This window comes from Mytilus trossulus, chromosome 2 (genome assembly GCF_036588685.1).
Source record: "Mytilus trossulus isolate FHL-02 chromosome 2, PNRI_Mtr1.1.1.hap1, whole genome shotgun sequence".
NCBI lineage: Eukaryota > Metazoa > Mollusca > Bivalvia > Mytilida > Mytilidae > Mytilus > Mytilus trossulus.
Window position 1 is genome coordinate 82,656,898 of NC_086374.1, and position 22,144 is coordinate 82,679,041.

Consider the following 22,144-nt stretch of genomic DNA (forward strand, 5'->3'; position numbering starts at 1 on the left):
TTATGTATTGTTGTCCACTCCTCATCATACAGACTGAGATGATTTGATCCAGGTGTTGTGTTAAGTTAACATGTTATTAAGTTGATTCATGCCAGTTTATAATCAGGATAGTTTGACATAGTTTTAGTTGCTAGTTTGATGAGACATTGTTCTTCATGTTTACTTATCTGTGTTGATTGATGTCCAATTCTGATTTATAATCAGGATGAGGTGACCTAGTTTCAGTTACCAGTTTGATGAGTGAATGTTTTTGTGATTACTTATCTGTGTGAAATAATGTCTGACATATTTATAAAAAGGATGGTGTGACCTAATTTCAGTTGATAGTTTGATAAGTCAATGCTCTTGTGATTACTTATCTATGTGCATTGAAGTCCACTCCTGAATTATAATCAGGATGATGTTTCAATTTTCAATTTGTTTCTCAATGTTCTTGTGATTACTTATCTGTTTGGATTGGTACCCATGTCTGATTTATAATCAGGATAGTTTGACCTAGTTTCAGTTGCTAGCTTGATGAGTCATATTCTTGTGATTACTTATCTGTTTGGATTGGTACCCATGTCTGATTTATAATCAAGATAGTTTGACCTAGTTTAAGTTGCAAGCTTGGTGAGTCAATGTTCTTGTGATTACTTATCTGTTTGAATTGGAAACCATGTCTGATTTATAATCAGGATAGTTTGACCTAATTTCAGTTGATAGTTTAATACATTTTTGTAATTCAATGTTCTTGTGATTAATTATCATGTGGATTGAAGTCCACTTCTGAATTATAATCAGGATGATGTGACCTAGTTTCAGTTTTCAATTTGTTTGTTAATGTTCTTGTGATTACTTATCTGTTTGGATTGGTACCCATGTCTGATTTATAATCAGGATAGTTTGACCTAGTTTCAGTTGCTAGCTTGATGAGTCATATTCTTGTGATTTCTTATCTGTTTGGATTGGTACCCATGTCTGATTTATAATCAGGATAGTTTGACCTAGTTTCAGTTGCTAGTTTGAGGAGTTAATGTTCTTGTGATTACTTAAGTTATATGGATTAATACCCATGTCTGATTTATAATCAGGATGTCATCATGATGTGATCTACAATGTAGTTTCTGTGCCAGGTTCATGTGTCACTGATCTGGTGATGACTTGATATATTTGTGCTGATTATTTATGTCTGTATAAAACTTTTTATTAGGATGATATGACCTACTTTCAGTTGATAATTTGATGTGTGACTTACTTGTGTGGATTGATGTCTGTGTCTGAGTCATAATCAGGATGATATGACCTACTTTCAGTTGACAATTTGATGTGTGACTTACTTGTGTGGATTGATGTCTGTGTCTGAGTCATAATCAGGATGATATGACCTACTTTCAGTTGACAATTTGATGTGTGACTTACTTGTGTGGATTGATGTCTGTGTCTGAATCATCATCAGTATGGTGTGATCCAGGTTTGGTTGTCTTTGAAGTTTTACTTATTTCAACTTTTGGTATACTAGTATATTTCTGTTTGCCTCTCTTCATTTTGGTAAACTCACAGTTGAACTGTTACACAAAGTCTAGGGCTGCATGCATGATTGTGAAGACAGAAATAGCCTTAAGAAGCCTAAAAAAGAATAAAAAAAATATGTGGGTACATGAGATAGCAACCCAACAACACTATAGAATAGATAATACATGTTCATTTTCGCAAGTTAAAAATCCGATGATAAAAGTGACCCTAATACATTATATCATATGTTTTAAGATTTTGATGCCATGTCTACAATAATAGTAGGACATCATGCTTTCTCATCTGTCTCATATCAGGTTGAAATTTTGGCTGAAGTAAGTCCATCAGGAAGTTGTGCCATGTGATCACATCAGCTTGAAACATGTGCTGAAGTCAATGGTTCTCTCAAGGCACTTGGCTTCCACAACTAATAAAAATTGACCGCCACCAAAATAGCACAATAGTGTTGAAAGTGATGTTAAACACCAAACAATTACCCGGTAATCAATCAATTGAAACATATGCTTATATTCATTATGCTGTGAACTCCTTGAAATATTTATTTCACACATATTCTGGTTATGTTAAACTGTGAGCACAATACCATGGCAAAAAGAAAAAGAAAGAGATTAGCTGGAAAACAACATAACATATACATGTATTCTCTTTGAAATCAAGAAAGATTATAAGTTCATAATATAAAAAATTGCTCATTAAATCTATATTAGGAGATATTATGAAATATTTACTAACTTGCATACAACAGTATAACCATGCAGGTTAATTTTCTATCCCTAAAGATGTTGAAGATGGTTTTTCAGATTTAGTTGAAAATGTACATGTACCAAGGGAACTTAATATGAGTTAAGTTTACCTTTTGTTTACTATTGATTAGTATAGACCTCTGACTGCAGTTAATCATTGATTAGTATAGATCTCTTGACTGCAGTTAATTATTTATCTCATCCAGTTAATTTGATTGAATGAACAGCTATTAATTATTATACAGACTTCAAAAGTGATAAAATAGATTCCATCTATAAACAGATACCTGAGTGTCAGTGTTAACTATATTAAAGCTTATGATACAGCTGGAGGAACACATTTCCTGTATCATTCAATTAGTTGTTTGGTCACTTTTCTCAAATTACAAAGCTTTCCTAAAGATCAAAATTATATTTTAAATCAAGAACATACAGAATTGTTTCCCCTTAATTACATTCACTTTTGTCAAAGCGCTATAATCTTTTTTCATTCTCTCTGACAAATCATTCACAATAAAAAAGAGATAAATTTTATGCAAGATTGTTTTATATGTTGAATCAATATATATTTACAGTGGTTGGACAATCTAATATAACACATTATTAATTTCCTATTGGTTAAATTACATTCAACTTCCGTTACAATTACTGGTAAGAAGTCAATAACAATCAATGAATTTGTCAAACTCCTATGGAATTTTAATATTTTAACATGCAGAAGCTTATATTTTTATCCAAAGCAAAATTTGGACTTATATTTTATGTTAAATTTTAGGCATCATCATCAAATTGCTCTCAAACTACAAAGCTAAATGATACCAAAGTTTTCATGAATGTTCCTTATTTAAAAACCAGGGTTCATTTGTCCTGTTACTCAGATCTAAAGTACCTGTTTTGGTACTTCTGAAGTTACAGAGGAGTGTTGATTTTTTCAGTACAATACACTATAAATTGTTTATTTGACATGCAGTAACAGTATTTCAATTAGTGGTGTTCTTCCTGAAGATAGCCATTATTGTCAACTGACCCCAATTGAGTTATTGCCCTTGAAAGACTTGGAGATAGAGAGAAATTCTATATACAAATCAATCAATGCAGTCAGAAATGGTTTGTGATCCATAGCATTTGATTTGAATTACTGTAGTCATAATTCTTTAATGCTGCTTATAGCTTGTGCGGAATTTTCTTTCATTATTTCCTAATACGGTATACTGGCCATGGTTCTTTCTTTCTTTATTTTACTTTATGAGATATTGTCTGTTTACTGAGTTATATAATGATCTATAAACATTCCCTTTTAGTTTTATTCGTTCTAGTTTTAATTTTGTTAATTTACTTTAAAAAATTGTAGTCAGCATTAGTTAGATTCAGTGAGATTCTTTTTTGTCTGTTATTAGCTATATATTATCATTATCATATAGTTTTGTCTATAATTTGTTCAAATGAGTTGTCATTCATAATGTTTAAAAGCTGTTTGTTGTGTTACAGTTCAAGCATTACTGATGGTATTTGAGATTCTATGTGATGTATAAATTCAGAAACTGAGAAGTTCTATATATAGCAACATAGAAATTAGTTTCCTGTGATTTACTGACAAAGACGGATTTTCTGGTGGCACAGTTCTGGTGCAAGAAAATTGGTACCGTTAATTTTATTCTAGATAAGATAAAAAAAAAATCTGATATGTTGCAATTTCCTGAAGAATTATGAAGTTTTACAAATGTTGATATTTAAATCATATTAGATTTTATACTTCTGTTTAATGTTATTATAACAAAATTAAACAAAATTTCTTTTCAATTTTCTTTGTACTCCATTTTAACAACTTAGTCCAAGATTGAACCTTTTTTATACGACCGCAAAATTTGAAAAAATTTTCGTCGTATATTGCTATCACGTTGGCGTCGTCGTCGTCGTCGTCGTCGTCCGAATACTTTTAGTTTTCGCACTCTAACTTTAGTAAAAGTGAATATAAATCTATAAAATTTTATCACAAGGTTTATGACCACAAAAGGAAGGTTGGTATTGATTTTGGGGGTTTTGGTCCCAACATTTTAGGAATTAGGGGCCAAAAAGGGCCCAAATAAGCATTTTCTTGGTTTTCGCACTATAACTTTAGTTTAAGTAAATAGAAAATATTGAAATTTAAACACAATGTTTATGACCACAAAAGGAAGGTTGGTATTGATTTTGGGAGTTTAGGTCACAACAGTTAAGGAATTAGGGGCCAAAAAGGGACCCAAATAAGCATTTTTCTTGGTTTTCGCACCATAACTTTAGTATAAGTAAATAGAAATCTATGAAATTTAAACACAAGGTTTATGACCACAAAAGGAAGTTTGGTAATGATTTTGGGAGTTTTGGTCCCAACAGTTTAGGAATAAGGGGCCCAAAGGGTCCAAAATTAAACTTTGTTTGATTTCATCAAAATTGAATAATTGGGGTTCTTTGATATTCCGAATCTAACTGTGTATGTAGATTTTTAACTTTTGTCCCTTTTTCAAATTGGTCTACATTAAGGTCCAAAGGGTCCAAAATTAAACTTCGTTTGATTTTGACAAAAAATTAATCGTTTGGGTTCTTTGATATGCTGAATCTAAAAATGTACTTAGATTCTTGATTATTGGCCCAGTTTTCAAGTTGGTCCGAATCGGGGTCCAAAATTAAACTTTGTTTGATTTCATCAAAAATTGAATAAATGGGGTTCTTTGATATGCCAAATCTAACTGTGTATGTAGATTCCTCATTTTTGGTCTTGTTTTCAAATTGGTCTACATTAAAGTCTAAAGGGTCCAAAATTAAACTTAGTTTGATTTTAACAAAAATTGAAATCTTGGGGTTCTTTGATATGCTGAATCCAAACATGTACTTAGATTTTTGATTATGGGCCCAGTTTTCAAGTTGGTCCAAATCAGGATCTAAAATTATTATATTAAGTTTTGTGCAATAGCAAGTCTTTTCAATTGCACAGTATTGCGCAATGGCAAGAAATATCTTATTGCAAAATATTGTGAAATAGCAATTTTGTTTTTAATTAGAGTTATCTTTCTTTGTCCAGAATAGTAAGCAAGAAATATCTAATTGTAAGAATTTTTTTATTTGGAGTTATCTTTCTTTGTCCAGAATCAACTTAAATCTTTGTTATATATACAATATACAATGTATATTCACTTTTTACTACCAACTTATAAATTAAAATGATCTTTACCATTCAGTGATAACAAGCAGTTTTTTTACATCTTAATATTTTATGCTGTCACAGTATTTAAATGAGTAGTTATTGTCGCAAACTCCATTAGAAATTTTAATTGAGATTAGTTTTGGAATAAGGGAAAGGGGGATGTGATTAAAAAAATTGGGTTCAATTTTCTCATTTGAAATTTCATAAATAAAAAGAAAATTTCTTCAAACATTTTTTTGAGAGGATTAATATTCAACAGCATAGTGAATTGCTCTAAGAGAAAACAAAAATTTTAAGTTCATTAGAACACATTCATTCTGTGTCAGAAACCTATGCTGTGTCAATTATTTAATCACAATCCAAATTTAGAGCTGAATCCAGCTTGAATGTTGTGTCCATACTTGCCCCAACCGTTCAGGGTTCAACCTCTGCGGTCGTATAAAGCTACGCCCTGCGGAGCATCTGGTTATATAGATTAGACCATTGGGTTTTCCTGTTTAAATGGTTTTACACTAGTAATTTTTGGGGCCCTTTATAGCTTACTATTTGGTGTGAGCGTATGCTCCATGTTGAAGACTGTACCTTGACCTATAATGGTTTACTTTTCTAAATTGTTACTTGGATGGAGAGTTGTCTCATTGGCACTCATACCACATCTTCCTATATCTTCTTATCAACATTTTGTAGAAAAGCAATTTGTTTTATAAATACATGTATTATTAGAAAACTTAAGAAGATACAAAGCAATTATATAATCCAAAGGACAGATCAGTCTTTTCCTTGAAAGTGATTTCACTGAATGTTATTACTCGAGAAAATCAATGGGTGTGTTACAGATAGCAGGATCTGTTTCTTCTGGAGCATTTGAGATCACCTCTTAGTTGTTTTGTGGTGTTGTCATTGCTCAGACATTAGTTTTCCATGTACTGTTTTGTAGACTGTTATTTGTCTGTTTTGCCATGGTATTGTCAGTTTGTCTATTTTGCCATGGTATTGTCAGTTTGTCTATTTTGCCATGGTATTGTCAGTTTGTCTATTTTGCAATGATATTGTCAGTTTGTCTCAGACATTAGTTTTCTATGAAATGTTTAATAGACTTATTTATCTATTTTGCCATGGTATTGTCATTTTGTCTCAGACTTTTGAGTCTTATTTTGCCATGGTATTGTCAGTTTGTCTAAGACTTTTGAGTCTATTTTGCCATGGTATTGTCAGTTTGTCTCAGACTTTTGAGTCTATTTTGCCATGGTATTGTCAGTTTGTCTTAGACTTTTGAGTCTTATTTTGCCATGGTATTGTCATTTTATCTCAGACTTTTGAGTCTATTTTGCCATGGTATTGTCAGTTTGTCTCAGACTTTTGAGTCTATTTTGCCATGGTTTTGTCATTTTGTCTCAGACTTTTGAGTCTTATTTTGCCATGGTATTGTCAGTTTGTCTCAGACTTTTGAGTCTATTTTGCCATGGTATTGTCATTTTGTCTCAGACTTTTGAGTCTTATTTTGCCATGGTTTTGTCATTTTGTCTCAGACTTTTGAGTCTATTTTGCCATGGTATTGTCAGTTTGTCTTAGACTTTTGAGTCTTATTTTGCCATGGTATTGTCAGTTTGTCTCAGACTTTTGAGTCTATTTTGCCATGGTATTGTCAGTTTGTCTCAGACTTTTGAGTCTATTTTGCCATGGTATTGTCAGTTTTTCTTAGACTTTTGAGTATATTTTGCCATGGTATTGTCAGTTTGTCTATTTTGCAATGATATTGTCAGTTTGTCTCAGACATAAGTTTTCTATGTACTGTTTAATAGACTGTTATTTATTTATTTTGCCATGGTATTGTCAGTTTGTCTCAGACTTTTGAGTCTATTTTGCCATGGTATTGTCAGTTTGTCTCAGACTTTTGAGTCTATTTTGCCATGGTATTGTCAGTTTGTCTTAGACTTTTGAGTCTTTTTTGCCATGGTCATGGTATTGTCAGTTTGTCTCAGACTTTTGAGTCTATTTTGCCATGGTTTTGTCATTTTGTCTCAGACTTTTGAGTCTTATTTTGCCATGGTATTGTCAGTTTGTCTCAGACTTTTGAGTCTATTTTGCCATGGTATTGTCAGTTTGTTTCAGACTTTTGAGTCTATTTTGCCATGGTATTGTCAGTTTGTCTCAGACTTTTGAGTCTATTTTGCCATGGTATTGTCAGTTTTTCTTAGACTTTTGAGTATATTTTGCCATGGTATTGTCAGTTTGTCTCAGACTTTTGAGTCTATTTTGCCATGGTATTGTCAGTTTTTCTTAGACTTTTGAGTATATTTTGCCATGGTATTGTCAGTTTGTCTATTTTGCAATGATATTGTCAGTTTGTCTCAGACATAAGTTTTCTATGTACTGTTTAATAGACTGTTATTTATTTATTTTGCCATGGTATTGTCAGTTTGTCTCAGACTTTTGAGTCTATTTTGCCATGGTATTGTCAGTTTGTCTCAGACTTTTGAGTCTATTTTGCCATGGTATTGTCAGTTTGTCTTAGACTTTTGAGTCTTATTTTGCCATGGTATTGTCAGTTTGTCTCAGACTTTTGAGTCTATTTTGTCATGGTATTGTCAGTTTGTCTCAGACTTTTGAGTCTATTTTGCCATGGTATTGTCAGTTTTTCTTAGACTTTTGAGTATATTTTGCCATGGTATTGTCAGTTTGTCTATTTTGCAATGATATTGTCAGTTTGTCTCAGACATAATATTTCTATGTACTGTTTAATAGACTGTTATTTATTTATTTTGCCATGGTATTGTCAGTTTGTCTCAAACTTTTGAGTCTATTTTGCCATGGTATTGTCAGTTTGTCTCAGACTTTTGAGTCTATTTTGCCATGGTATTGTCAGTTTTTCTTAGACTTTTGAGTATATTTTGCCATGGTATTGTCAGTTTGTCTATTTTGCAATGATATTGTCAGTTTGTCTCAGACATAAGTTTTCTATGTACTGTTTAATAGACTGTTATTTATTTATTTTGCCATGGTATTGTCAGTTTGTCTCAGACTTTTGAGTCTATTTTGCCATGGTATTGTCAGTTTGTCTCAGACTTTTGAGTCTATTTTGCCATGGTATTGTCAGTTTGTCTTAGACTTTTGAGTCTTATTTTGCCATGGTATTGTCAGTTTGTCTCAGACTTTTAAGTCTATTTTGTCATGGTATTGTCAGTTTGTCTCATACTTTTGAGTCTATTTTGCCATGGTATTGTCAGTTTTTCTTAGACTTTTGAGTATATTTTGCCATGGTATTGTCAGTTTGTCTATTTTGCAATGATATTGTCAGTTTGTCTCAGACATAATATTTCTATGTACTGTTTAATAGACTGTTATTTATTTATTTTGCCATGGTATTGTCAGTTTGTCTCAAACTTTTGAGTCTATTTTGCCATGGTATTGTCAGTTTGTCTCAGACTTTTGAGTCTATTTTGCCATGGTATTGTCAGTTTGTCTTAGACTTTTGAGTCTTATTTTGCCATGGTATTGTCAGTTTGTCTCAGACTTTTGAGTCTATTTTGCCATGGTATTGTCAGTTTGTCTCAGACTTTTGAGTCTATTTTGCCATGGTATTGTCAGTTTTTCTTAGACTTTTGAGTATATTTTGCCATGGTATTGTCAGTTTGTCTATTTTGCAATGATATTGTCAGTTTGTCTCAGACATAAGTTTTCTATGTACTGTTTAATAGACTGTTATTTATTTATTTTGCCATGGTATTGTCAGTTTGTCTCAGACTTTTGAGTCTATTTTGCCATGGTATTGTCAGTTTGTCTCAGACTTTTGAGTCTATTTTGCCATGGTATTGTCAGTTTGTCTTAGACTTTTGAGTCTTATTTTGCCATGGTATTGTCAGTTTGTCTCAGACTTTTGAGTCTATTTTGTCATGGTATTGTCAGTTTGTCTCAGACTTTTGAGTCTATTTTGCCATGGTATTGTCAGTTTTTCTTAGACTTTTGAGTATATTTTGCCATGGTATTGTCAGTTTGTCTATTTTGCAATGATATTGTCAGTTTGTCTCAGACATAATATTTCTATGTACTGTTTATTATACTGTTATTTATTTATTTTGCCATGGTATTGTCAGTTTGTCTCAAACTTTTGAGTCTATTTTGCCATGGTATTGTCAGTTTGTCTCAGACTTTTGAGTCTATTTTGCCATGGTATTGTCAGTTTGTCTTAGACTTTTGAGTCTTATTTTGCCATGGTATTGTCAGTTTGTCTCAGACTTTTGAGTCTATTTTGCCATGGTATTGTCAGTTTGTCTCAGACTTTTGAGTCTATTTTGCCATGGTATTGTCAGTTTTTCTTAGACTTTTGAGTATATTTTGCCATGGTATTGTCAGTTTGTCTTAGACTTTTGAGTCTTTTTTGCCATGGTCATGGTATTGTCAGTTTGTCTTAGACTTTTGAGTTAGAATTCCCTTTGGTATCTTCGCAACCTCTCTATTAAAGGGGCACTAGCTGTCAAATTCATGGTCACCGATTTGACTCAAATTTTCATATTTTATTTATAACAATGTAAAACATTTATCCAAATGATCAAAAGTGTGAAGTAAACAATTTACAGAGCATAACGTCAATAATATGTAGATTCGTTTTGTGTATATTTTAGTCTAGACTCCATCTAATTAAATATCGAGTTGACCTCAGATGACCATATAAGCGATGTTAACATAAATATACTAATGATTAGATATAAATAGATTAAGTCAACACGTGCATTTGAATTTTTATAGGTCTGTTTAATTTTATTTTATAGATTAAAATATATATGTTTCTCGTCGTTTTTACATGTAGAAAAAAGATTTTTAGTGGATCGAATCAGTCATCAAATAATTTACACTAGTTTCACTATCAATGTTGACATTCCTTTTCGTTAAATAAACAGTACACGTACAAAGCATGTGTTGTCCATCTCTAGTTAAGAGGTTAAATGGAAGTTCACATGAATAAGGATTGAATGAGGTCGACTGTTTCACTTGCAAGTGAAACAGTCATTATCAATATTATTTAACTTAATTTGACAAAATTGAACCATTTTGGCTGCTAAAAGCGAATTATTATTTCACTATTTCACTTTTATTATTGATTGAACAATAACAAATCATACATTATTTTTTATGCATCTCGTAGCTAGTGCTCCTTTAAAACAATGGTAAAAAAAATGTGTATAGACAGTATACAATATCTAATAGATTTCTTTGAGATATTAAATCCATATTTTATTGACATTACTGAATAAAATGAAGGTTTCTTCTTCAATGCACAGATGTGATCAGGTGCTATGGGCTGTCCTTGCACTTGAGTATTACCTTGAGCAGATTTAATAGAAAAACCAATCCATGACACAAAATCAGTACATGCACAACAACAACAAAAAAACACAAAAAGCAAAGGAACAGCTCTTTTATTGCTGTTCTTCATCTCAAGGTCACAATGAGGCTTCAGTTTTGAAGAAAAATCACAAGTAAAATCACAAAAATACCTAACGCGAAGGACATTTCAAAACAAATAGTCCCTATAATCAAATGGCTAAATCAAAAGCTAAAACAAGTCAAACAAATGGAAACCTCACTAAATTTTAGATGACGAGCAGTAATAAAAGTGTAATTATAATTTGTTATATTTTTCATGTGGATGTATGGTTTTGTGTTATGAATTGATTCACCAAATCCTTTCTTTTCCATATAACTAAATGTTGGGAAACTAAGGTTTTCTGTCGAAACAGTAGTGGCAAATATTGTGCAAAATCTGGTAACAGGTTCAAAATGAGGAACAAGTGATTCATGCAAGCTACTGAGATTTTAAGGTTATTGATGCTGTGTACCACGAATTCTCAAAAAATTAAGATTAGGTAACTGGTCTGTATGATTCATTAATTTTGTGATGATACTTCTCATTTCAAAACCATTGATCAGCTGTGTTTGAGGACTTTTATTGGTTATAGATTTGAGTTTAGGAAATATATTAGTTGTTCACTAAGCTTAAGGTTAACTGCTACACATACATTCATGTATTTTTATATCGATTAGACTGTTTTACACTAGTAATTATTAAGACCTTTTATAGCTTGCTGTTTTGGTGTGAGCCAAGGCTCCTTGTTGAAGGCCTTCATTGGTTTACTTTTATAAATTGTTACTTGGATGGAGAGTTGTCTCATTGTCATTACTACTTCTCCCTATATCTACATATCTATATGTCTCTTAAATTTAAGGTTGCATCTATTTATTCAGAAAAATACTTCTTTAGTTCAAGCAGTTTGTGGTGGTTTATTATTTCTTTCAATGGGAACTACAGCCTTTTATTTGAGGTAAATTTTGTGAGTTTTTTTTTTTAATTCAAGCTAGCACAGCTGTAAAAATAAATATGAAATTTTAGTTTATCTGAAAATTCTTTAGAAAATAACAAATGGCTATTAAACATCTTGTCCTATTAAAATATTGGATTCAATATATTTAGCAGCCAACTATTATAATAAATAAAATAGATTTTATACTGGTACCATCTGATCAATAATTTTATACAAGAATTTATATAGTAAGGCTTACTAAACAAATATTTGTTGAATATAAAGAAAAGAAAATAGGTCAATAGTAGCTATCAAGTAGTTTTAAAAAAACAGGGATAAATTTTCATTAAAATTGTACAAGTTATTTATGAACATTTTAGCTCTTCCCTCGTTTAGTAAGTTATGAACATTTTAGATCTACCCTCGTTTAGTAAGTTATGAACATTTTAGCTCTTCCCTCGTTTAGTAAGCTATGAACATTTTAGATCTACCCTCGTTTAGTAAGTTATGAACATTTTAGCTCTTCCCTCGTTTAGTAAGTTATGAACATTTTAGCTCTTCCCTCGTTTAGTAAGTTATGAACATTTTAGCTCTACCCTCGCTTAGTAAGTTATGAACATTTTAGCTCTTTCCTCGCTTAGTAAGTTATGAACATTTTAGCTCTTCCCTCGTTTAGTAAGCTATGAACATTTTAGCTCTTCCCTCGTTTAGTAAGTTATGAACATTTTAGCTCTACCCTCGTTTAGTAAGTAATGAACATTTTAGCTCTACCCTCATTAAGTAAGTTATAAACATTTTAGCTCTACCCTCGTTTAGTAAGTTATGAACATTTTAGCTCTTCCCTCGTTTAGTAAGTTATGAACATTTTAGCTCTAACCTCGTTTAGTAAGCTATGAACATTTTAGCTCTAACCTCGTTTAGTAAGTTATGAACATTTTAGCTCTACCCTCGTTTAGTAAGTTATGAACATTTTAGCTCTTCCCTCGTTTAGTAAGTTATGAACATTTTAGCTCTAACCTCGTTTAGTAAGCTATGAACATTTTAGCTCTACCCTCGTTTAGTAAGTTATGAACATTTTAGCTCTTCCCTCGTTTAGTAAGTTATGAACATTTTAGCTCTAACCTCGTTTAGTAAGCTATGAACATTTTAGCTCTTCCCTCGTTTAGTAAGTTATGAACATTTTAGCTCTAACCTCGTTTAGTAAGTTATGAACATTTTAGCTCTACCCTCGTTTAGTAAGTTATGAACATTTTAGCTCTTCCCTCGTTTAGTAAGTTATAAACATTTTAGCTCTAACCTCGTTTAGTAAGCTATGAACATTTTAGCTCTTCCCTCGTTTAGTAAGTTATGAACATTTTAGCTCTTCCCTCGTTTAGTAAGTTATGAACATTTTAGCTCTAACCTCGTTTAGTAAGCTATGAACATTTTAGCTCTTCCCTCGTTTAGTAAGTTATGAACATTTTAGCTCTTCCCTCGTTTAGTAAGTTATGAACATTTTAGCTCTTCCCTCGTTTAGTAAGTTATGAACATTTTAGCTCTAACCTCGTTTAGTAAGCTATGAACATTTTAGCTCTTCCCTCGTTTAGTAAGTTATGAACATTTTAGCTCTTCCCTCGTTTAGTAAGTTATGAACATTTTAGCTCTTCCCTCGTTTAGTAAGTTATGAACATTTTAGCTCTTCCCTCGTTTAGTAAGTTATGAACATTTTAGCTCTAACCTCGTTTAGTAAGCTATGAACATTTTAGCTCTTCCCTCGTTTAGTAAGTTATGAACATTTTAGCTCTTCCCTCGTTTAGTAAGTTATGAACATTTTAGCTCTACCCTCATTTAGTAAGTTATGAACATTTTAGCTCTACCCTCATTAAGTAAGTTATAAACATTTTAGCTCTACCCTCGTTTAGTAAGTTATGAACATTTTAGCTCTTCCCTCGTTTAGTAAGCTATAAACATTTTAGCTCTTCCCTCGTTTAGTAAGTTATGAACATTTTAGCTCTTCCCTCGTTTAGTAAGTTATGAACATTTTAGCTCTAACCTCGTTTAGTAAGCTATGAACATTTTAGCTCTTCCCTCGTTTAGTAAGTTATGAACATTTAAGCTCTACCCTCGTTTAGTAAGTTATGAACATTTTAGCTCTTCCCTCGTTTAGTAAGTTATGAACATTTAAGCTCTACCCTCGTTTAGTAAGTTATGAACATTTTAGATCTTCCCTCGTTTAGTAAGCTATGAACATTTTAGCTCTTCCCTCGTTTAGTAAGTTATGAACATTTAAGCTCTACCCTCGTTTAGTAAGTTATGAACATTTTAGATCTTCCCTCGTTTAGTAAGCTATGAACATTTTAGCTCTTCCCTCGTTTAGTAAGTTATGAACATTTAAGCTCTACCCTCGTTTAGTAAGTTATGAACATTTTAGATCTTCCCTCGTTTAGTAAGCTATGAACATTTTAGCTCTTCCCTCGTTTAGTAAGTTATGAACATTTTAGCTCTTCCCTCGTTTAGTAAGTTATGAACATTTTAGCTCTACCCTCGTTTAGTAAGTTATGAACATTTTGGCTCTTCCCTCGTTTAGTAAGTTATGAACATTTTAGCTCTACCCTCATTTAGTAAGTTATGAACATTTTAGCTCTTCCCTCGTTTAGTAAGTTATGAACATTTTAGCTCTACCCTCATTTAGTAAGTTATGAACATTTTAGCTCTTCCCTCGTTTAGTAAGTTATGATCATTTTGGCTCTTCCCTCGTTTAGTAAGTTATGAACATTTTAGCTCTTCCCTCGTTTAGTAAGTTATGATCATTTTGGCTCTTCCCTCGTTTAGTAAGTTATGAACATTTTAGCTCTTCCCTCGTTTAGTAAGTTATAAACATTTTAGCTCTTCCCTCGTTTAGTAAGTTATGAACATTTTAGCTCTTCCCTCATTTAGTAAGCTATAAACATTTTAGCTCTTCCCTCGTTTAGTAAGTTATGAACATTTTAGCTCTACCCTCATTTAGTAAGTTATGAACATTTTAGCTCTTCCCTCGTTTAGTAAGTTATGATCATTTTGGCTCTTCCCTCGTTTAGTAAGTTATGAACATTTTAGCTCTTCCCTCGTTTAGTAAGTTATGATCATTTTGGCTCTTCCCTCGTTTAGTAAGTTATGAACATTTTAGCTCTTCCCTCGTTTAGTAAGTTATAAACATTTTAGCTCTTCCCTCGTTTAGTAAGTTATGAACATTTTAGCTCTTCCCTCGTTTAGTAAGTTATAAACATTTTAGCTCTTCCCTCGTTTAGTAAGTTATGAACATTTTAGCTCTTCCCTCGTTTAGTAAGTTATGAACATTTTAGCTCTTCCCTCGTTTAGTAAGTTATAAACATTTTGGCTCTTCCCTCGTTTAGTAAGTTATGAACATTTTAGCTCTTCCCTCGTTTAGTAAGTTATAAACATTTTAGCTCTTCCCTCGTTTAGTAAGTTATAAACATTTTAGCTCTTCCCTCGTTTAGTAAGTTATGATCATTTTGGCTCTTCCCTCGTTTAGTAAGTTATGAACATTTTAGCTCTACCCTCGTTTAGTAAGTTATGATCATTTTGGCTCTTCCCTCGTTTAGTAAGTTATGAACATTTTAGCTCTTCCCTCGTTTAGTAAGTTATAAACATTTTAGCTCTTCCCTCGTTTAGTAAGTTATGAACATTTTAGCTCTTCCCTCATTTAGTAAGCTATAAACATTTTAGCTCTTCCCTCGTTTAGTAAGTTATGAACATTTTAGCTCTACCCTCATTTAGTAAGTTATGAATATTTTGGCTCTTCCCTCGTTTAGTAAGTTATGAACATTTTAGCTCTTCCCTCGTTTAGTAAGTTATGAACATTTTAGCTCTTCCCTCGTTTAGTAAGTTATGAACATTTTAGCTCTACCCTCATTTAGTAAGTTATGAACATTTTAGCTCTTCCCTCGTTTAGTAAGTTATGATCATTTTAGCTCTACCCTCATTTAGTAAGTTATGAACATTTTAGCTCTTCCCTCGTTTAGTAAGTTATGAACATTTTAGCTCTACCCTCGCTTAGTAAGTTATGAACATTTTAGCTCTTCCCTCGTTAAGTAAGTTATGATCATTTTGGCTCTTCCCTCGTTTAGTAAGTTATGAACATTTTAGCTCTTCCCTCGTTTAGTAAGTTATGAACATTTTAGCTCTACCCTCGTTTAGTAAGTTATGAACATTTTAGCTCTTCCCTCGTTTAGTAAGTTATGAACATTTTAGCTCTTCCCTCGTTTAGTAAGTTATGAACATTTTAGCTCTACCCTCGTTTAGTAAGTTATGAACATTTTAGCTCTTCCCTCGTTTAGTAAGTTATGAACATTTTAGCTCTTCCCTCGTTTAGTAAGTTATGATCATTTTGGCTCTACCCTCGTTTAGTAAGTTATGAACATTTTAGCTCTTCCCTCGTTTAGTAAGTTATGAACATTTTAGCTCTACCCTCGTTTAGTAAGTTATGAACATTTTAGCTCTTCCCTCGTTTAGTAAGTTATGATCATTTTAGCTCTTCCCTCGTTTAGTAAGTTATGAACATTTTTGCTCTTCCCTCGTTTAGTAAGTTATGAACATTTTAGCTCTACCCTCATTTAGTAAGTTATGAACATTTTAGCTCTTCCCTCGTTTAGTAAGTTATGAACATTTTAGCTCTTCCCTCGTTTAGTAAGTTATGAACATTTTAGCTCTACCCTCGTTTAGTAAGTTATGAACATTTTAGCTCTTCCCTCGTTTAGTAAGTTATGAACATTTTAGCTCTACCCTCGTTTAGTAAGTTATGATCATTTTAGCTCTTCCCTCGTTTAGTAAGTTATGAACATTTTAGCTCTTCCCTCGTTTAGTAAGTTATGAACATTTTAGCTCTACCCTCATTTAGTAAGTTATGAACATTTTAGCTCTTCCCTTGTTTAGTAAGTTATGAACATTTTAGCTCTTCCCTCGTTTAGTAAGTTATGAACATTTTAGCTCTACCCTCATTTAGTAAGTTATGAACATTTTAGCTCTTCCCTCGTTTAGTAAGTTATGATCATTTTGGCTCTTCCCTCGTTTAGTAAGTTATGAACATTTTAGCTCTTCCCTCGTTTAGTAAGTTATGAACATTTTAGCTCTACCCTCATTTAGTAAGTTATGAACATTTTAGCTCTACCCTCGTTTAGTAAGTTATGAACATTTTAGCTCTACCCTCATTTAGTAAGTTATGAACATTTTAGCTCTTCCCTCGTTTAGTAAGTTATGATCATTTTGGCTCTTCCCTCGTTTAGTAAGTTATGAACATTTTAGCTCTTCCCTCGTTTAGTAAGTTATGAACATTTTAGCTCTACCCTCATTTAGTAAGTTATGAACATTTTAGCTCTTCCCTCATTTAGTAAGTTATGAACATTTTAGCTCTTCCTTCGTTTAGTAAGTTATGAACATTTTAGCTCTTCCCTCGTTTAGTAAGCTATGAACATTTTAGCTCTTCCCTCATTTAGTAAGTTATGAACATTTTAGCTCTTCCCTCATTTAGTAAGTTATGAACATTTTAGCTCTTCCTTCGTTTAGTAAGCTATGAACATTTTAGCTCTTCCCTCGTTTAGTAAGCTATGAACATTTTAGCTCTTCCTTCGTTTAGTAAGTTATGAACATTTTAGCTCTTCCCTCATTTAGTAAGTTATGAACATTTTAGCTCTTCCTTCGTTTAGTAAGTTATAAACATTTTAGCTCTTCCCTCGTTTAGTAAGCTATGAACATTTTAGCTCTTCCTTCGTTTAGTAAGTTATGAACATTTTAGCTCTTCCCTCGTTTAGTAAGCTATGAACATTTTAGCTCTTCCTTCGTTTAGTAAGTTATGAACATTTTAGCTCTTCCTTCGTTTAGTAAGTTATAAACATTTTAGCTCTTCCCTCATTTAGTAAGTTATGAACATTTTAGCTCTTCCATTGCTTAGTAAGTTATGAACATTTTAGCTCTTCCATTGCTTAGTAAGTTATGAACATTTTAGCTCTTCCCTCGTTTAGTAAGTTATGAACATTTTAGCACTTCCCTCGTTTAGTAAGTTATAAACATTTTAGCTCTTCCCTCATTTAGTAAGTTATGAACATTTTAGCTCTTCCCGCGTTCAGTAAGTTATGAACATTTTAGCACTTCCCTCGTTTAGTAAGTTATAAACATTTTAGCTCTTCCCTCGTTTAGTAAGTTATGAACATTTTAGCTCTTCCCTCTTTTAGTAAGTTATGAACATTTTAGCTCTTCCCTCGTTTAGTAAGTTATGAACATTTTAGCACTTCCCTCGTTTAGTAAGTTATGAACATTTTAGCTCTTCCCTCGTTTAGTAAGTTATGAACATTTTAGCTCTTCCCTCGTTTAGTAAGTTATAAACATTTTAGATCTTCCCTCATTTAGTAAGTTATGAACATTTTAGCTCTTCCCTCTTTTAGTAAGTTATGAACATTTTAGCTCTACCCTCATTTAGTAAGTTATGAACATTTTAGCTCTAACCTCATTTAGTAAGCTATGAACATTTTAGCTCTTCCATTGCTTAGTAAGTTATGAACATTTTAGCTCTTCCCTCTTTTAGTAAGTTATGAACATTTTAGCTCTACCCTCATTTAGTAAGTTATGAACATTTTAGCTCTTCCCTCGTTTAGTAAGCTATGAACATTTTAGCACTTCCCTCGTTTAGTAAGTTATAAACATTTTAGCTCTTCCCTCATTTAGTAAGTTATGAACATTTTAGCACTTCCCTCGTTTAGTAAGTTATAAACATTTTAGCTCTTCCCTCGTTTAGTAAGTTATGAACATTTTAGCACTTCCCTCGTTTAGTAAGTTATAAACATTTTAGCTCTTCCCTCATTTAGTAAGTTATGAACATTTTAGCACTTCCCTCGTTTAGTAAGCTATGAACATTTTAGCTCTTCCCTCATTTAGTAAGTTATGAACATTTTAGCTCTTCCCGCGTTCAGTAAGTTATGAACATTTTAGCTCTTCCCTCATTTAGTAAGTTATGAACATTTTAGCTCTTCCCGCGTTCAGTAAGTTATAAACATTTTAGCTCTACCCTCATTTAGTAAGTTATGAACATTTTAGCACTTCCCTCTTTTAGTAAGTTATGAACATTTTAGCTCTTCCCGCGTTCAGTAAGTTATGAACATTTTAGCTCTTCCATTGCTTAGTAAGTTATGAACATTTTAGCTCTTCCATTGCTTAGTAAGTTATAAACATTTTAGCTCTTCCATTGCTTAGTAAGTTATGAACATTTTAGCACTTCCCTCATTTAGTAAGTTATGAACATTTTAGCACTTCCCTCGTTTAGTAAGCTATGAACATTTTAGCTCTTCCCTTGTTTAGTAAGTTATGAGCATTTTAGCTCTTCCCTCGTTTAGTAAGTTATGAACATTTTAGCTCTTCCCGCGTTCAGTAAGTTATAAACATTTTAGCTCTACCCTCATTTAGTAAGTTATGAACATTTTAGCTCTTCCCTCGTTTAGTAAGTTATAAACATTTTAGCTCTTCCCTCGTTTAGTAAGTTATGAACATTTTAGCACTTCCCTCGTTTAGTAAGTTATAAACATTTTAGCTCTTCCCTCATTTAGTAAGTTATGAACATTTTAGCACTTCCCTCGTTTAGTAAGCTATGAACATTTTAGCTCTTCCCTTGTTTAGTAAGTTATGAGCATTTTAGCTCTTCCCTCGTTTAGTAAGTTATGAACATTTTAGCTCTTCCCGCGTTCAGTAAGTTATAAACATTTTAGCTCTACCCTCATTTAGTAAGTTATGAACATTTTAGCTCTTCCCTCATTTAGTAATTTATGAACATTTTAGCTCTACCCTCGTTTAGTAAGTTATGAACATTTTAGCTCTTCCCTCGTTTAGTAAGTTATGAACATTTTAGCTCTTCCCTCGTTTAGTAAGTTGTGAACATTTTAGCTCTACCCTCATTTAGTAAGTTATGAACATTTTAGCTCTACCCTCATTTAGTAAGTTATGAACATTTTAGCTCTCCTCGTTTAGTAATTTATGAACATTTTAGCTCTTCCCTCGTTTAGTAAGTTATGAACATTTTAGCTCTACCCTCATTTAGTAAGTTATGAACATTTTAGCTCTAACCTCATTTAGTAAGTTATGAACATTTTAGCTCTTCCCTCGTTTAGTAAGTTATGAACATTTTAGCTCTACCCTCATTTAGTAAGTTATGAACATTTTAGCTCTCCTCGTTTAGTAATTTATGAACATTTTAGCTCTTCCCTCGTTTAGTAAGTTATGAGCATTTTAGCTCTTCCCTTGTTTAGTAAGTTATGAGCATTTTAGCTCTTCCCTCGTTTAGTAAGTTATGAACATTTTAGCTCTTCCCTCATTTAGTAAGTTATGAACATTTTAGCTCTCCTCGTTTAGTAATTTATGAACATTTTAGCTCTTCCCTCGTTTAGTAAGTTATGAACATTTTAGCTCTTCCCTCATTTTGTAAGCTATGAACATTTTAGCTCTTCCCTCGTTTAGTAATTTATGAACATTTTAGCTCTTCCCTCGTTTAGTAAGTTATGAGCATTTTAGCTCTTCCCTCATTTAGTAAGTTATGAACATTTTAGCTCTATCCTCGTTTCTTTTTACAGAAATTGAAAGTTGTATGAGCAGTCAGATTGCAATCAACCTTTGTATACATGTAAACCACAAAGATTATAAAACAGTGAAATGATAAAAACTGGAATAGTTTTGAAAGATAGAAAATCCTTATAGTTTCATGTTTGTTCACCTATCCAACTAAGCAGGGTGCGAACAATGCTAACTCAGTCAGGTTATTTTCAGGAAATAAATTCTTGCTAAATATTCCTAATTTTAAAATTAGTTACATATAATTCAGTAACTAATTAAATAACTATAAAAAGTCACTTAATGATATAACAGAGAAGTTTTAAGAAATTGTGTACTTACTAACATAAGAAAGTGATGCAGTTATTAGTTCCAAGAGTAATTGCAAATGATTTTAAGATAATTGAGTTACTGAGACTTTGTAAAATTGCCAAGAGAACTTAATAAAACGGGCAACTTACCTTTTTGTTTAATATTGATTAGTATATATCACACAGTTAATTATTTATCACCCAGAGTTATTTTGATTGAATGCACAGCTATTAATCACATGCTCCTTATGTGACAAAATAGATTTCTTCTAATAGATGTCAGTGTCAACGTTATCCAAGGCTTATATTACAACACACTGCCTTATATACTAGTACCATTGTAAAGATAAACAAGTTTCCCATATCACTCTTTCATGTATTGTTTAGTTCACTTTTCAAGAAATACAAAGTTAATGATTTTCTGAAAAATCTATAGTATATTGTAAAGATATACATGCAAAATAGTTTCCACTTTGATTCAGGTTTATTCAAATTAAAAATAAATCTGTTTATTCTGATTCCCACAAATCACTCGCTATATATACAAAAAAGACATAAACTTTATATGCAAGATAGTTTTATGATTCAATCGTTACATCCTGGATCAATATGGTTTTTTTTAGAATTACAATTGTTCGCCAATCTAATAGAAAATATATTATTATCCCATTGGTGTTATTGATAATTTATTTATACATTCAATATCCGTTTGAATTACTAGTGGTAAGTCCTATTAATTGTGTAAGTCATAAAACTAAAAGAAAGAAGCTAATTTCATTTAACACTTACTATAAGCCTTACCATGAGTGAGGCTGAGTTAGGTATGTCATGTATTGATATATTTTATTGCATCAAAGTGAATCCATCAGTTGTATAGAGTGCAATCTGCTATACCAGTTGGTTACAACAAAACAAATCCACAAATTGGTGTACCCAATAATTAAGTTGATATTGATTTCAGCTTATAAGACAGTCAGAAAAACGTTACGTATAAAGACAATTAGGTTTATAGATTCTTCTCTCAATATAAATGTTGTACAGATATAATATAATTTTTGCATGACACATTTCAAGTCTGTGGTGGATCTGGAAATTTTCTTAAGTGGGGACCTACTGACTGCCTAAGAGGGGGTGCAGCGACAGTCATGATTCAGTGATTCCCAAACTAATCAACCAAATTTTCCCCACAAAAGGCCTCCCCAAACCAAAAAGAATTGGACTTTGCAAATAATCTTATATTGTCATGCAAACCAATGATGGATCCAGGAATTTTTAAATTGTACCCACAACAAATTCCTAAAGACGGAGCAGTCAAATAAAAGAAAAAAAATATACATGTACTGTGTAAAGAGGAATGGCTGATCCACCAGTGTAATTCTTTGGTTATATAGATCATAAACTGTTTTTTGCTGCTGATGCAGATATTTTGTTGGTTTGTGTATGTGTGAGTTCATCCCTACACTCTGTATACACAAGTTTGATGACAGTTTACATCAGATTCAATCAGATGTTTGGCCATAGTTGGAGACA

General features: G+C 32.2%; 1 protein-coding gene across 1 annotated transcript in view; it reads left to right on the forward strand.

Annotated features, from left to right (window-relative positions):
• The window catches only part of LOC134708150 (glycosaminoglycan xylosylkinase-like), a 63,939-nt gene that overhangs the window by 25,064 nt on the left and 16,731 nt on the right, over positions 1-22,144 (forward strand). The window lies entirely within an intron of this gene.